Raw genomic sequence first — 17,346 nt, 5'->3', positions numbered from 1 at the left:
GTGGTTGCTAGAGGAAAAGAGTGTTGAGGCCACTCAACCAGGCTTTGTGTGAATCATACCATCTTTTTTTTTTCAACAGTTGGATTTCAGGGAATAGCAAAGAATTTTTATTCCCCTCTTCTATAGGTTTGTGCTGCAATGTTACTTTCTCAAAGGGCCTAACATTTTCTAAATGTGTAATGGAGAGGTCGATAAAAACTAAGTTGTTTCCCAGGCTCTGGAATCACCGTGTCCCTTTGGCCATAGGAGAAATCCTATGGCTTTAGAACTGAAAGGACCTCAGAGGACATCTGAGCCAATGCCCCAAACTAAAAAAAACAAAAAACAAAAAACAAACAGATAAGATAACTGAGGCTCAGAGAAGTTAATTCCTGACTTTTTTCCTTTTCTCTCCTAATCTTGGCGCTTCACTTGAAAGCCATGTTTGGAACTCAATTCTCTGTTTAATTCTTTTTTTCCTGGGTCCCCATTTTCTTTTTAGGACTCCAGAAAAAGCCAGAACTAGGCACACAGAATGGGTGACCCCAAAATGGCTGAGTCACCTAAGTGATCTCCTTTTTAGAGCAAAAAAAGCCAGCCATTCTCAAACCTACCAGTTTCCCTGAACACTGCCTATCCCCTCCCCCTCTCCCCCAGTCCCTTTTCCCCCACACCGAAGTCCCCACAATGTGCTGTTGTGCAGAAGCTGTAGCCAGGCTAGGAGATTTGGCACTGAGATGGTGGGGAATATTCATCAGATATTTAAAACAGAGCTGAGAGAACAAAGGAGGGCTTTGTGGTGAGAAGCAAGCCTTGAAAGCCTGGAGCCCCAGCCAGCCAGCTTGCAAGGAGTGTTTGCTAATGTACACAGCAGAGTGCATTCCTCACATTTGATTACATGACAGTTTTATATACCAGGTACATGGGGGAGTTTTTCTTAACCCTTCCTTTGGCTGTGTAAACTGAAAGGGATGCTAGTTAATGCTCTCCCAGCCACCACACATTTCTATAGGAAACTCATGTTTTCCATGTACCTATTTGGCAGATCATTAAGATAAAATGGCAGACCCTTTGAGAGTTCAATCAATAAATCTCCAGGATCAATTGGACTCTCAGACAATATCAAAATCAAAGTTTTACCAAAAAGAATCTTTGAGTTGCATTCTTCCGCCTAATCCCCACAAGTGAAAGTTGCTTTTGAACAGCCCATCCCCTTTACATTTCCCCTGGTGATTTGCTTCTTTAGTTTGCCCTGGTGGGAGTGTAAGCAACACAGTCCATTTCATTTTCCTGTTTACTGGGAGTTTTATGGTGGGGATTTCCCACTCGTTGGCCCTGTTCTGGATCTGATTTCTCAGTATTGTACAAGGTGGCTGGTATATTTGACAAAGCCATTTTTACTGGGGCAGAAAGGTACTGGAACAGAAGTTAGTTGGAGATCTGGGACAGGGGTAAGGGATGATGTAGTATAGAAGTAGATAAAGTATTGATTAAGTAGTAGAGAAAGATGAGTGTAGATAAAGTAAGGGATGGAAGGTCTGGGTTTTTCATTCCATCTCTGCAGAAGACATTCTCTAAAGCCCCCCATGAATCATTCAGCCTTAAATCTTCCACTAGAATGTAACAAAGATGAAGGAGAGGCAACCACATGAATAAAGGACCATCCCTTTGACCATTCTGGACAATTGAGGTAAACACGAATTGTGCAGTAGAAAGAGAACTGAATTTGGAGACAGAGAACCTCTGTTCAAATTCTGTCTCTGCTACTTGTTACCTGCAATGCCTGGCACATGCCATTGAACCTCAGTTTCCTTATCTATCCTGAAAAATGAGGGAGTTGAATCATTTGACTTCTGAAGTCCTTTTCAGATCTAAATCTAAGAATTATTCAGATCTGCTGCTTGAATGGTCCCTAATTCACCAAGATAAACTTCTGAAATTGTTGTGGAGACCCAGTTATGGAGAGACTAAATGATTTTGCCCATCTTCTTCCCATATGGGGGATAGAGGAACAAATTAAAGAGACATCTTTGAACTTGGATGCCAGAATTTTCTGCTAACTAGAAAACACCACCTCGTGATAATAATGACTTCCACCGACAGTATAGCATAGATATCCTAGGAATATATGACATTTTTTTTCTTCCTCCTAAGAAAGCAGAATGATTTTTTTTAGAAGCCTCATGTTTGCTTCTCATGTAAGATCCCCATTTTTGACACTCTCCAACCATTTCCAGGGTAACTGACTGCCTCTGATATCAGTAACGCCAAATTATATTCCTTAAGAGCTAAGCAGCAGCCAGGCCAGATCAGTAATCTTGAAGCACTGGTCATGTAGTTCCCAAACATGGACTGGTTAGCTGCAATGATGTAAAGGGGCTTTTCTCCACCCCTCAAAGACTGGAACTGGCGTAATTTTGTACCTGGGCCAGGTTCCAAGAATTCTGTTCCTAGATGGAGGTAGTTGGAAGGGGAAATGGAATCCCAACTTCCACCCCCACCCCCCAGCACCGGAAGTGGAGACTCTTTCTACATTCAGGAAGCAGAATGGGGTACCCTTCCACTTCAAAGCTGGTGTATGGCAAAGGACTGTGCTGGCAAATGTTTAACAACCAATTCTATATGTGTATGTATGTGTAAATTATGTATTAGGCCAGGACCTATATGTGTATGTATATATATATATTCAGTACAAACTTTAAGTTCATCTAAATTATTAACATTTTCCCACTACCTTGTTAAGTCGAGACAACAAATTAAGCCTTGATTTATAGTTTTTGTTACTTTCCAAGATATAAGTGCTTCCAATGAAAATTTAATTTATTAGAGAGCATATCCCTACATGGACTTCTTTGGCATCTAAAATGTCTATGTTTGGCAATTTGACAGGGCATGAATCTCTTCTCAGAATATTTTTAAAAGAATAAAATAAAAAGCATAGGAAACTACAATGAAATATACCACATTTTACTGAAGTATAACATGTTATTTTGAAATATGACATTAAAAACCCCATCATGTTCATAGAACCCCAGATTGTAAACTCCTGTTAGGCAGAAAATATGTTTCTTTTTCTTATTGTTTTCTTTTTTAAACCCTTACCTTCTGTCTTGGAAGCAATACTAAATAATGGCTTCAAGGCAGAAGAGCAGTAAGTGCTAGGGAATTGGGGCTATGTGGCTTGCCCAGGGTCACCCAGCTAGGAAGTATCTGAGGCCAGGTTTGAACCCAGGACCTTCAAGTCTCCAGGCTTGGCTTTCTCTCTACTGCACCATCTAGCTACCTTAAAGGTATATTTCCAAGTGTTTCCCTGTCCCTCACCCCAGCCCAACTTTTCAAACTTGTTTCATAAAAACACAATACAGCATTTGGTGTTCAATTTCTTTTGATCATGGTGTAATAACTTGTGTCAGTTGCTATTTGTTTTATTTGGATTGTTATCTCCCTAATTAGACTGTCATCCATATCTTACATTTCTTCTTTCTCTCCCACAGCAACTACCATAATGCTGGGTGCAATAAATGCATAGTGGTTAACCATGATGGAAAACCAAGGTCTGCATAATCTGACTTGGTACCTGAACAGCTTCTGATTGAAGTGAAGGTTATGGAGAGAACCAGAAAGACCCTATGATGCCATTGGCCCTTTTCAAAAATGGGGGATGAGCAACAACAATAGAAAATACAGGGCAGAATAAAGCGCTGTGCATTTGATTGTCCAGAATACAATTAGACTCCAGTGGAACCACAGTTAGAACAGTCTTGGGACCCATCCACACTGGGTAAATGAGATAATTTTGTAGTCATTCAGTCAAAAAGCACTTATTAAGTGCTTTGCTTACTACATGACAAGCACTATGTTAAGTTCTGAGGATACAAAGGAAGTTAAATGCTCTCAAGGGAGCTCACAATCTAATGGGGGAGATCACATACAACCAGACGGACAAAGTAAATTCAGAATAAAATGGAAATAGTCAACAGAGGAAAGACATTAAGGGAAATGAGGACAGATTTCTTATAGAAAGTGGGATTTCAGTTGTTAGTTGAAGGAAACCAAGAAAGTCAGGGTTTCTTGATTTTCTCCAGCTTGGAGTAGAAGAGAAATCCAACAGATGGTGGGAATTGTCCAAGGCTAAGGTTTAGCAGGGCAAGAAGAATGATAGGAAAAGAGAGCAAGTGACTAGAGAAAAGAGTTTAACTGATTCCTCAAGGAATGACTATGGGGAAGAGAGGAAAGAGGAGCAGGGGTGAAGAGGTAATGGCCTAGGGAAAAAACTGAGGGGTAGAGGGATTGGAGGTTACAGTGACAATAAAGGATAGCATTAGATGGGACAAAACAGAGTGGGATTAAATGAATTTCAGAGTTGGACATAGACATTTGTGGATGATGGCAAAATCAAGTGTATGACCTCTGTGGATAGCCTAGGTGAAGTGGAAGTTGTTTTCACTCTTGTCCAACTCTTCAAGACTCCCTTTGGGGTTTTCTTCAAAAAGATTCTAGTGATTTGCCATTTCCTTCTCCAGCTCATCTGACAGATGAGGAAATCGAAGCAAACAGGGTAAATGACTTGCCTAGGATCACATAGCTAGTTCATGTCTGAGACCAGATTTGAATTCAGGAAGATGACTCCAGGCATGGCACCCTCTCCATTGCATTATTCAGAATGAAGAAGCTGAGGGCCTATGCAGTTAGAGTGTTTGACTGTATATTAAAATGAACACTGCACTCTTCAGGTAAGGGTAAGGGTTGAGGAGGAAAAGAAGACTATAAGCCAGGCACTGAACTCATTGAGGAAAGAAGAATGTCCTGGAGTTGGTTAAAAACAGCTACCAGAATTATGATTGGTTGGTAAGTTTGGATTGAGTGGTCATCAGAGAAGTTCCTCAGTGATGGTGGTAAAGGATTAACTTGGAAGTGGTTTTGGAGAGCAAGAAGGATTCCAACTCTCCTATCTTGACCAGTGAATTGGGGAAACGAATGAGAGTGTAACCATTGCTGGATCAAGCAGTCAAGCTGGTCAAGCAGTCTGTGTCTTCAGAAGAAAAGGGATGGAACTTGAAATAAATATTTTTAATTCTCTCTCATTAAGTTTCTTCCTCTTGAGTCCTTAAAGGAATATTTTAGAACATATGAGATAGTAGAAAAGATTTTCCTTTAAAGCTTTGCACCAGGGCAGAAATAGTTTAGGGGCCAAGATAAAAAGAAATCACCTGTTTCCTGAGAGGTATTAGTTTAACAAAATTATGTGTATTTTATTTTCCTGGCTAAGACTAAGACCTTTGTCCCACCATTAGGAACTGCATTAGTATAAACTGTATTTATATATTAGGAACAAGTGGTAGATGGTATCACCCTTTAAACTGAGGGTTTGGGAGCTTTCAATCTTCTCCCATGTCCACCCCATATTTTCACATACAATCATAGAGATTGGGGATTTTCTCTGAAAAACCACATCTCAGAAAACCTAGCAGGAAGCCTAAGTGGTCCAGGAGGAAGGAATTCTGGTTTCTTTGGGAGTTTTAACTACTCTACCATTTCTAAGCAGACAAAACTGCCCATGTGAAGTCCTTCCTTTCTTTTTTTTTCTCCAAACCTGGAGAGTATGAGGAAATATTTGGATTCTTTTTCTTTTCTGTTCTTTAAAACCTGATTTTAAAAGGGGGGAGTGCGGGTGGGAGGGAGGTTGGTAGGGAAAGCTGCTAAACCAGGAGAACTAGGTTCTATTCCTAGCCTCATTAGTCACTCACTATATGCCCTTCAAGTCAATCAGGAAGTAAATTAACTACTCAGTCTCAGTTTCCCCATCTTTAAAATGAACAAAAATATTGTCTTCCTCTCTCTTCTTCATCGGAACCCGAGGGAGGGTAAAAGACATCATGCTGGTCCACCAGCATTTTTAAAAGAAGGGGGAGTTGTAGCGAACTCATAATTGGAAAGAGTTGGCTTGGCCAAAATTTATCCACAGTTTAAAGAGATTGGTGTCTGAGAATGCAGCTCAGTTGTCAGCATCTATCAAACACATGCTTGAACCTCAGTTTATTTTCCAGCCAGAGTACGATAGGCTACGTCAGTGTTCAAACTACATTGAAAGCCCTGTCATACTGGAAGTATGGAATGTACTCTCTGGTTAACATCTCACTTCCAAGTGGAGAGGATGGTTTTTCAGAGAAGCTCAGCAATTTGAGATCATCATCTAGTGACAGGGGCCTATTTTGTATCAAACAGGGTTCACCCAGGAGGTCAAATGTAAAGCAATTTAGAACCTGGCACCTGGGAGAGAGTCTGAACCTTCAGTCTTCCCAACATAAAGAGGATTATGTTCATTTGCAGGTCCCTGGCATTCTTTCCTTAAAGAAGCCTAAATGAGTTGATTATATTTGACTTTAATTACATTTATTTCACTAGCATCATTCTCACTTTTATTTAAATTCAGGCCACAGGAAAGTAAAATTCTGAAGACATTCCCAACTCAAATACTCTCCCACATAGATTATATTTAGATTCTGAGATTCTCTTGGAATGTCCATTATTTTCTATCTCCCTCCTAAGAAGTCTTTCCTTTGTTTCTTTAGCATTTAATATAATGCCTTGCAAAAATATATGAATCTGTTTACTTTTTTTAAAGTATATAATAAATTCAATATGTTTGTCTCCAAATCTAGCCTTTATATAGCCCTTTACCTACTTCTGTCAGCAGGGTGGCTTAGAGGTGAAGAGTACTGGGAAGGCTTGAGTTCTAATCAGAAACTTCCTAGCTATGAGGCCTTGGAGAATTCACTCTCTGACTTCATGATAAAAGCAGTGGGTCCACTGGAGAAAGCAATGGCAAACCATTCTAGTATCTTTGCCAAGAAAGCCCCAAGGAGTCATGAAGAGTCCAACACAGCTGAACAACAACAAATATACTAAACATTGTATTAAACTATACAGTTATAAGAAACTACAACTTTGGTCTCTGCTCTCAAGGAGCTCGTGTTCTCATGGGGGAGATATATATGAATGCTTTAAACATTTCTCCCTCCCCACATGGGTCTATCCCAAAAGCCGGTCCTGGTAGTATTTCTTATTTTCTCCTGAGGTCATGGAGTTCTGTTTGCTCCCTTCTAATTTTCAGGAGTCTATAACTTGGGTAAGATTTTCTATCTTCTGTTTTAAGTTATTTATTTTCTTTCCATTTCCTTCCCCCTCCCCCTTCAGAGTTCATTTTATTTATCTTTTGCTTCATTTATTCAATTCTACTTAATTCAGTAAATATTTACTAATGATCTATGTGCCAGGCACTGTTCACCTATACTCTCTGGTAGTGTTTTTTAAGAAAAGATTATCCCAAATAGCTTTAATTGGAAATCAGGCCTTTTCCTTCTAAAGAATACATTTAGAAGAATCCTGACCACCTCTAGAGAAAGAACTTTTGGAGTAGAAATGCAGAATGAAAACATATGATTTATCACTTAGTTATTTGGGTATATAAATTGGGATTTATAAGATTATTCTCTTAAAAAATGAATTATAGGGGAAAATGTTTTGAGTGATAATATATGTCTAATTCAGTTGAATTGCTTGTCAACTCAGGGAGACAACATGAATCACTTAAACTTTGGAAAATTGTAGTTTTTAAATGTGGAAAACATAAATTGGAATAAAATAAAGATAAAATTTAATTAGAAATAAAGAGTAAGTTTCATTTCAGGAATGAATTTGTACAGGTCATGACCTTCTACTTTTAGAGTTTTAAAATTTGGGTTTTTTTATTACAAGGAGAAACAATTTTAAATAATTGGTATGTGACATTTTATGATCCAAATTTTCTCCGTCCCTCCCTCCCTTTCCTTCCCCCTCCCTGAAATGGTAAATAGTCTGATTTGGGGTATATCAGTGCTGTCATGCAATATATATTTCCATATTCCTTATGCTTCGAAAAAAAGACACAGATCTGGATGTGTTGTGCTGTCTTTATTTGGTTCAAGCTTTGATCAACTGGACTCTTGACACTAGCGTGAACTGAGGTTTTCGGGTTCTCTTGGAGATTCCTAGAGGTCAGAATGCTGCAGTCTTCAGAGTGTCTGAGAACTTCTGGTACCCTTGAGGGGTCCCAGGCACATTGTAGTGAGAGAGAGGTTTCTGAGGATGAGGGAGTATTCCAGGCCCTGGGGAATAGAGCCTTGCAGACTTCCTACACCCCTGGAGTATCTCTCATTAGAGTGCTGGCAGACTTCCGGCTTGCTTTCCTGGACTTGCCTGGTAGAAGCTTGGAGGCTTCTATCTGTCTTCTTTATCAGTCCTGGTCTGGATGAAGAATTCTATTGTTTTTCTCTGAATCATGATTCAATCTGGTGCCCTTTGGGGAGCTTTGTTGAAGCTTGCATGGAAGAGCTGGGCTTCCCATGACCTTTCATGTCACCATCTTAACTGGAAGTCTAAAGTCGAAGACTTTTTCCTTAATCACTTTTGGGGGCTATTTCCAGGAATCCATTAGGTTCTTCTGAAGAAAGAAATATTCAGGCCTTCTGGCTGGTTTCGTAGAATCATAAAATTTGACAGCTAGAAGAGATCTTGATGACCATTTTTATGACTCATAAACACACAGAACTCCTTCTAAAATATAACTGACAAATAATCATCCAACCTCTTCCTGAGGACCTTCAGGGAATGAGAACCTGCCACCTCTTTGAGCAGCCCATTCTACTTTTGGACAGCTTTAATTATGAGATCTCCTTACAGAGTATCCTCCTATTCAGAAATAGCTAAACACACTTGTTACATAAATATAATGGAATACTACTGTGCCATAGGAAATGATGTAATGGACAATTCCAGAGGAAACTGGGAAGACCTTTATGAACTGAGGCAGAACAAAATGAGCAGAACTGGAAGAACAGTTTATACAATGATAATAATATTACTGAGAAAAACAACCTAGGGAGCCCTTGGAACTCTGATCATTGTGATGATAAACCACAAATCCAAAGGGATAAAGGTGAAACATGCCACTTGTCTCCTGCCAGAGATGTCATGAACTTTAAATTCAGAAAGAGACACATTTTGGGGCATGGCCAACATGGGGATTTTTTTGTCTAATGAAATAAACATATATTGAGAGGTTTGTCTTTTTTGTTTGTTTTTTAATTTGCCCAGTTTGGGGGAGGGAGGGAGTAAAAAAGATGGATTGTTTAAAATAGTTTTTCCTTGAAAAATAAAAAGTTTTTTTTTAAAAAGAGAAAGGAAGGAAGGAAAGAAAGAAAGAAGAGGGTGTTTTTGGTTTTTTTTTTACAAAAAGAAAAACGTTTTTTCCCTTTGATCTTTGATCTATGGTAAAGACATCTAAGCAGGCTTAGAAAGTTTTAACTGAACTCTGCTTTCATATTTAAATCCAATCACCTAGCAAGTGCTTTTCCTTCCCTTCCTCACTAAGTTAAATTCTATAAAGTGTGATCTTAGTGGAAAAAATGCCAGACTTATTACACCACCAAAGGTGATTTATCATTTCCTTCACTGACTCAGTTTCCTCATCTATAAAATAAAATGAGTAACACTTAACACCTTCCTGCCTTACAGAGACTTTATAAGGATTAATAAAATAAAATGCATAAAGGTCTTTTGTAAAATGAGCACATGATCTTGTCCATAATTAACCGAGGTCAATTAAGAAATAATGTAGGTGTGGTGCCTCATAATGGTTCTCCATAAAAAGAACCATACCATAGCATTATTAGGGTATATTTTAAGCCTTATGGGAACAGATAGAAAGGATTTACTCTCTGGTCTCAGGGAACCTCTGCTTAAAAAGGACACATTGCTGGGGCAGCCAGGCCTGGATACCAGGGGGTGGAGTTTGGTATCCTGAGTTCAAATGTGACCTCAGACATGTCTTAGGTGTGTGATATTGGCTAAGTCATTTAACCCAACTGCCTAGCCTTTATTGGTCACTTGTCTCAGAATTGATACTTAGTATTGACTCTAAAACAGAAGAAAAAGTTAAAAAAAAAAGGCACAGCTGCTCATAGGATCAGTGTTTTAGAGCTGGAAGAACATTAGAAGTTATAAAATCTGGGGGCAGCCGGGTAGCTTGGTGGATTGAGAGCCAGGTCTAGAGACAGGAGGTCCAAAATTCATCCTCAGACACTTCCCACCTGTGTGACCCTGGGCTAGTCACTTAACCCCCATTGCCTAGCCCTTATACCACTCTTCTGCCTTAGAACCAGTACACAATATTGATTCTAAGACGGAAGGTAAGGGTTTAAAATTAAAAAAAAAAAAGTTCTCTGTCTTCTTCCAAGTCCATCTGAAATTCTTTTACCTTTGGTCTTTTCCTTCCTTCCTTCCTTCCTTCCTTCCTTCCTTCCTTCCTTCCTTCCTTCCTTCCTTCCTTCCTTCCTTCCTTCCTTCCTTCCTTCCTTCCTTCCTTTCTTCCTTCCTTTCTTCCTTCCTTCCTTCCTTCCTTTCTTTCTTTCTTTCTCATCTAGGAAGCTTGGGAGGCAAGGCAAAGAGAGGGCAATACTTAGTTTAGTTAACAAAGGTGTAATGGTAGAGATTAAACAATCAATTCTCTGAAAAAAAAGTATATAATTTTAAGTTTAATGTGCATTATTAAAAATTTCTTCATTGCTTTCTTAAGTCTAGATAATCAATGAAACAATAAATTAAGCTCTGATTTATAGTGTTTGTTGATTTCTGAGGTTATACCATTTATAATAACCACTCCAAAAATTAAACAATCAGTTCTTTTTTTTTTCCTTACCTTCTGTCTTGGAATTGATACTAAGTATAGATTCCAAGGCAGAAGAGTGTTAAGGACTAGGCAATGGGGATTAAGTGATTTGCCTAGGGTCACAGAACTAGAAAGTATCTAAGTTAAGATTTGAATCCAAGCCCTCCTTTACAATCAGTTCTAAGAGTCTGTTGATCCCTGCGAAGGCTTCTATAACCTGGTCCTTTTTTAATTTCCAGTTTTCTTCCATTCTCTCCACCACTCCCACGTCCCCCCCAATATATTCTATGATCAAGTGACACTGGCCTCCTTTCTGTTCCTTATACTTGATACTCCTTCTCTTGACTTAGTGTTTTCTCTGGCTTGTCCCCCAGGGCTGAAGTGGTTTCTTCCCTCCTCTCTATCTCTTGGTTTCCCTGGCTTTCTTCAAGTCTCAGTTAAAAGTCTGGTTTTCTGCAAGAACCCTTTCCCAGTACTCCTATATCTTAGTATCTTCCCTCTGAGACTACCTTCAATTCAATTCAATTAAATTCTGTTTGTACAAAGTAGTTCCTGTGTTGTTTTCCTCATTGGACTGGGAGCCCCTTAAGAAGTAGGAATAGTTTTTGGCTCTTCTTTGAATCCCAGAGCTTTGCAGTTCTTGACACATAGTCGGTGCTTAATAAACATTAGAACTGACTGACAACATAAAACAGGGAGACTTAGGCTATCTGTTTTACCTTGGGCTGATAGGACCTTAGATCACTTTTGGTCCACTGAGGCAAGAAACCAGAAGGGAAATCTCAGAGAGGGTCAGTTATACTGTGCTGATGAGATTTCTGAAAGGTAAGAATCTTTAATTAAGGCACAGAACTTCTGACTCCTATCCAAGACTAACTTCTGAAAAGGCCATAAAACTGTCCTTCTGTATCTGTCATGTCTACTCTTTTCTGATCTTAATGGAATGACTACAGGGGATGGAACAGAACCTTGTGAACTTTGAAAGATGGGATGAGAGTCATTAAAGGTGGCCATAGAGCTGGTTAGGGAGTTGGATCTGGAGTCAAGAAGACCTGAGCTTAAAGCCAGCCTCAGATACTTACTAGCATTATGGCCAATTTTATCTTTTTAAATTTAAATTTTATCTTTTATTATTTAATATATATTTTTTCAAGTCACTTACCTTATATCCCGTTTTGCCTTTTATACTTGTTGAAATAACTGAATGGCAGCCAAGTTACTTTACCTGTTTCTCTCAGTTTCCTCATGTGTAAAATGGTGATAATAATAGCACTCTCTTCCTAGGTTTGTTGTGAGGATCAAATGAGATTAAAATGGTATAAAGTGCCCAGCACAGAGATAAGTGCTGTATAAACACACAGATGTGTCTAAGAGGTCAAACACTCATTGGGCTGAGCCTGGTTTGGAGAAGGGCATCCTCCAGCCTTCTCTGTAGAACTCAGAGAGTCATCCATCCTCACTCCTTGAGGCCAACGAGAGGGACTGATTGGCCTTTTAGTATGTCCATGAAATTCTAGCTCAGCAGTCCATTAAAAGTGTCATCATGGTTGACTAGAAAGTAGTCAAGCATATACATGCTTGGTCTGAAGGGGGTGATGAGGGAAGGGAAGCCTCCCTCCCCAAGCAGGTGTTAGAGATGCTCCATTCCAGTTCTCACTTTCTTTTATGTGATGCTAGGCAGAGACAAAGTCAGGTTAGAAGTTTTGCAGAATTGCTTGTACCTACACAGGAAATGAAGAGTCTGAACTGTCTGCTTAGAAGATATGCCTGTTGTCCCTTCATGGCTCAGCCTCCAATCTGGATACTACTCTTCCATCAAGTTATTTTGGTTATGAATAACTTACACATACTGACAGGCCAATATAACATACTACATTCCCGCCAACCTTTCTCTGACCTCCAAGCTGGCTGGTAAAGATTTAGATTCAATTCATTTCAACAAATTTGAAAAGGCAAGACACTGTGGTACTAGGTACTTAGGATACAAAGATTAAAAAAATGGCATAGTTCCCCATCTTTAAGAGAGGGAACAAGCCATTGTGCTAAGTGCTCTACAAGTATTCTTTAAACAAAAAAACAAAAAACAACCCTTATCTTATGTCTTAGAATGGGTACTAAGCAACACTTCCAAGGCAGAAGAGAAGGAAGAACTAGACAATGGGGGTTAAATGTCTTTTCTAGGGTCACACAACTAGGAAATATCTGAGGCCATACAAATATGATACTCACAACTACCTTGTAAGATAGGTTGTTGTTGTTGTTGTTATTTAAATAATAACCCTTACCTTCCATCTTGGAATCAATACTGTGTATTGTTCTAAGGCAGAAGAATGGGGTAAGGGCTAGGCAATGGGGGTCAAGTGACTTGCCCAGGATCACACAGCTAGGGAGTATCTGAGATCACATTTGAACCCAGGACCTCCCATATCTGGGCCTGGCTCTCAATCTACTGAGCCACCTAGCTGCCCCCAGGTTTTTGTTTTATTTATTTCCATTTTAAAGATGAGGAAAACAGAGGCAGGCAGTGACTAAGAGACTTGCCCAGCAACACACAAATACTGACTGTCTGAGGTTGGATTTAAAATCAGGTTATCCTGACTCCAAGCCCAACACTGTATCCACTGTGCTCCCTCAATGCCTGACTTTCATAGAAATATAACACATATACCAAGAAGCAGAATGTAATGGGAACAAAGGAGAGATCCATGGAGAATGATCTGAAAGAATTTGAGGTTGAAAGAGAAAGCTCTTCTGATGACACAAGATAAACAGTAACATTTGTTGTTTAGTCGTTTTAGTCATGGCTGACTTTTTGTGACCCCATTTGGGTTTTTCTTGGTGAAGATATTGAAGTAGTTTACCATTTCCTTCCATACCTCAGTTTTTGAATGAGGAAACCAAGGCAAACAGGGTAAAGGAAATGTGTAAAGGATCACACAGATAGTAAATATCTGAGTTTAGATTTGAAGTCAAGAAGATGAGTCTTCTTGACCTGGCACTCTATCTACTTCAACATAGTTGTTCATTAATGTCTATTTGAACATAATCGTTTCTGTCCTAAGGTTCTGAGTTCATTTACCTACATGGTCAAATAGGTCATCATCATATACTCATTATCTGGATCTTAGTTTCTTTTTTGGATCTTTAGTCTTTAGGTTTATAATTTTGACCCTAGTGACAACTGGGAGGACAATTTTCTTCAGTCTTTTTGTTTTGGTAAGTTGAAGAGTTCAGTATGGTGGTCCATAGTTTCAAGTTGAAAAATTCTCCAAAGGAGTTCTGAATTCACCTGTGCAAACCTTTTCCATTTGAGTCCTGAATATGTATGGGCTAGGCCAGTGAGGAAAAGCTAACATGAACTCTTCCCCAGGCAAGCAGAGTGGGATGGGAGCAGGAGCTAAGTTATCAGTACTCCTCTAGTGGAGAGCTTGTCAACAATGTCTTTGGCTTTGAGTGGCTCCGCTAAAATAGTGATTTCCTTTGTCAAAACATGAGGAGTGGAGATTTAAAAATGTAGGAGAAAAGGAGGAGGAAAAAAATCATGGGAGCATTAAGGGTAGAGTGGAATAGAGGAAAAATAGAAAGAGTTGAAGAAGAAGAAAGTGAAAAGGGGAGCCTTAGTTTCCTCATCTGAAAAACTGGTATACTAATGTTTGCTCTACTTATCTCGATGTTTTGAGGAAAGCATTCTATTAACATTAAAGTGCTATAGAAATGTGAAGTATTATTATTATTATTTATTTGTGTTATTATTGGAAAGTAGAATACCATCAATTACCTTAGGTATCAGTCATTGGTAAGTGTGCATATCTGCCATATTGTCTGATTTTTAAAAAGATTATGGCTCTGATGGGTCTTTTAGTTAAGGCTTCTTGCGAGGTGCCACCAGCACATATAATGATGGAAAATATAAAGAATAGTTCAAAGATAATGCAGTAAGACTTGCTAGGAACAGAAAGAAAGTAGGAAAGAGGGAGAAGAGAGAGACAGAGATAGAAAGAAACAGACAGACAGAGAGAAATAGATTGAAGAAGTCAAAAACTGCCTAATATAAAGAGGTGGTAATTTTCAATTCTGCTTTTTCCTTTACCCCTTCCAAATACCTTTCCACAGTAATTGTAGATATGAAAGTGAATAAATGAAAGGTGACTACTGGAAGAGGATAGAGAAAAAGCCCCAGGAGAGTTTGACCATAGGCATGGAAAGGGTTAAAGGACACTAAACCTTCCTCCTGTCACTGCAGCTTAGGGATTTGGGATATTGATTACTCTTCCAACAATAGCTAGTCATTATGGAGGATTGTTCTTTCTTTCAGTCTCACACTCTTCCCTTAGCAGAAATTAAAAAAAAAATGCGGGGAGGAGGGGGCTCGCTTTTGTTTTTCAAGATGGTCCAGTAGGAATAGTCCAATGGGGTTGGGGTCAAGAGTCAGAGGTCAAAGGGCGACACTCCTTCAGCTTTGAGCCAATGGCATGGGCTGTGGGGAAAGGAAAAGAATATCTCTTCTTTCATGGAAGGCCCTCTTGTTAGAAACCAGAGCTGTGCTGTGGGACCCAGTGAATCAAGTTACAGCAGTAAGCATGGGAGTACGGGTTTGTACATTGATGTTGGGAGGGGAGGAGAGGAGATTGTAGGGAAGGGGTGCTACTTTTTCTCTTGACTTCTTCAAATTTGTGTGGGGAAAAAGAAGTTTGGGACATATACAGCCAAAGAACTTTACTGGAGGCCTTTTAGCTAGGGTCATACAGCATTTGATTTCAGCCAAATAAAGAATTAAAAGTTTAGCTTTTTAAAAAATGCTTAGATATATACAAAAAAGCCCAAAGGGTCTCAAATCTTACTGGAAATACAGGCTAGCCTATGTGAAGAAGAAAATTTGAGTAGCTCTAGGGCTGAGTCTTAATGTGGATAAAAGGAGGGACAAAAGACAGAGAAGTCTCGAGGTGAATTCGCCATGTTGGGTTTATGGTTTTGCCTACTATCTGGAGATAAAAGTTCTTCAAATGCTCCTTTAACCAAGGAGAAAAAAATTAAGAATGAACTAGGAAGAAAAACAATCAACTCTATCTCTCACTGCTTGAGGAAGGCAGAGTTTGTCTTTTTAATAGGGTGAGTTCCCTCTCTATTTGCCAAAGCTGGAGTACAGAGCTAAGGATATGTCTCCTGAAGCATTTTTCCATTTTGCATTTATGTTGAAACTTGTAGTTGCTGTCTCCAGATTCATTCTTCTTGGGTTTCTGCTCCCAAAGTCCTAATTCTATTTGTAAAATGTAGCAAATCTAGCAGAGATGGGATGTGCCCAATTTGCCCTGCTCTAAGACTGACTTAAAAAAAAAATTCCCACCCTGGATCATCTAGAAAAAAATTTTTTAAAGCAATGTAGGGTAAGGTAGGCAGAGAAAGACAACCATTTAAGTATAAGAACATCTGCCAGCCTCTGGAGACTTTAGACTCTTTATGGGAGGAAGAACCAAACTAGATTCAGATGACAGGGTCATTTGGGGCTTTCAACCTGTCATTCTAAGCCAATGATTCCTTCCCTAATGGGACTGTGTTCAGGTGAAGAGAATTAGGATGAAGGGGGGAACAGCAAGTAGAAGATGTGTTTAGGAAACACAGAAGACTTTCTAGAAGAAAATGGATACCTTCCAGGCTATCTACAGTGGCCAAGGCAGGAGAACTGGTGTCACACTGAACTCAGCCCTGGAATCTCAGTGGTCAGCCTGAAAAGATGACTCTCTCATTTGTGCTTGACCTTGGCTCTAAAACCCAAGCCTTGGTCTCCTCCATTACAGTTGATTGCAGCTGCCGGGCTGCCCTCTTAGCCTTGAAGGGACTGCATATGCTGCTAAGAGCAGAGATGGAAGGGCTTAGGTTACCATTCAAAATCAAGCAGCTGACCCAAGGAGTGTGGAGGCAGAGCAGAGGTGGGGGCTGGGAGCCCTGGCAGCTTTACGTAATCCCAGAGTCTGGTCCTATGGTACAATGTCCAGGGTCCCATCCATCCAGGCAAGCAAGATCTACTCCATCAAAAGCTGTAAGAGAAAATAAGTTGGGGCAGCTAGAGGAGTTAGGGGGACCTGAATTCAAATTTGACTTAAAAACTATCTGACCCCAGGCAAGTCACTTAACCCCAATTACCTACCCCATGCCACTTTTCTCTCTTACAATTGAAACTAAGTCAGAAGGTAAGGATTCAGATGTAAAAAAAAAGCAAGTAAGCTTCAGAATTCCAGTTGCCCATCCTCATTTTCACTATCCCTCATTGTAGCAGCCTCAAGATAATAATATATAATAATAATAATCATATACAATAATAACTAAAATTTGATGGTGCAATGAATAGAGCTCTGGGCCTGGAGCCTGAAGATGAGTTCAAATCCAATCTCAGATACTAGCTGCTAAGTGACCCTGGGCAAGTCACTTATCCCTGTTTGCCTTCATTTCCTCATCTCTAAAATGAGCTAGAGAAGGAAATGGCAAACCACGCTAGTATCTTTGCCAGGAAAACCCCCAAATGGGGTCACAAAGAGTAGAAAATGTCCAAAACAACATAAAACAAGGTTTACAAAGCTCCTTAAGTACATAACTCATTTATCCCTGCAAAGAACCCTGTGTAGAAGGTTGAATAATGATCATTGTTTCTGTCTCTGTAAAAA

Source organism: Monodelphis domestica, chromosome 1 (assembly GCF_027887165.1).
Source record: "Monodelphis domestica isolate mMonDom1 chromosome 1, mMonDom1.pri, whole genome shotgun sequence".
Lineage (NCBI taxonomy): Eukaryota > Metazoa > Chordata > Mammalia > Didelphimorphia > Didelphidae > Monodelphis > Monodelphis domestica.
This window is presented reverse-complemented; position numbering follows the sequence as displayed.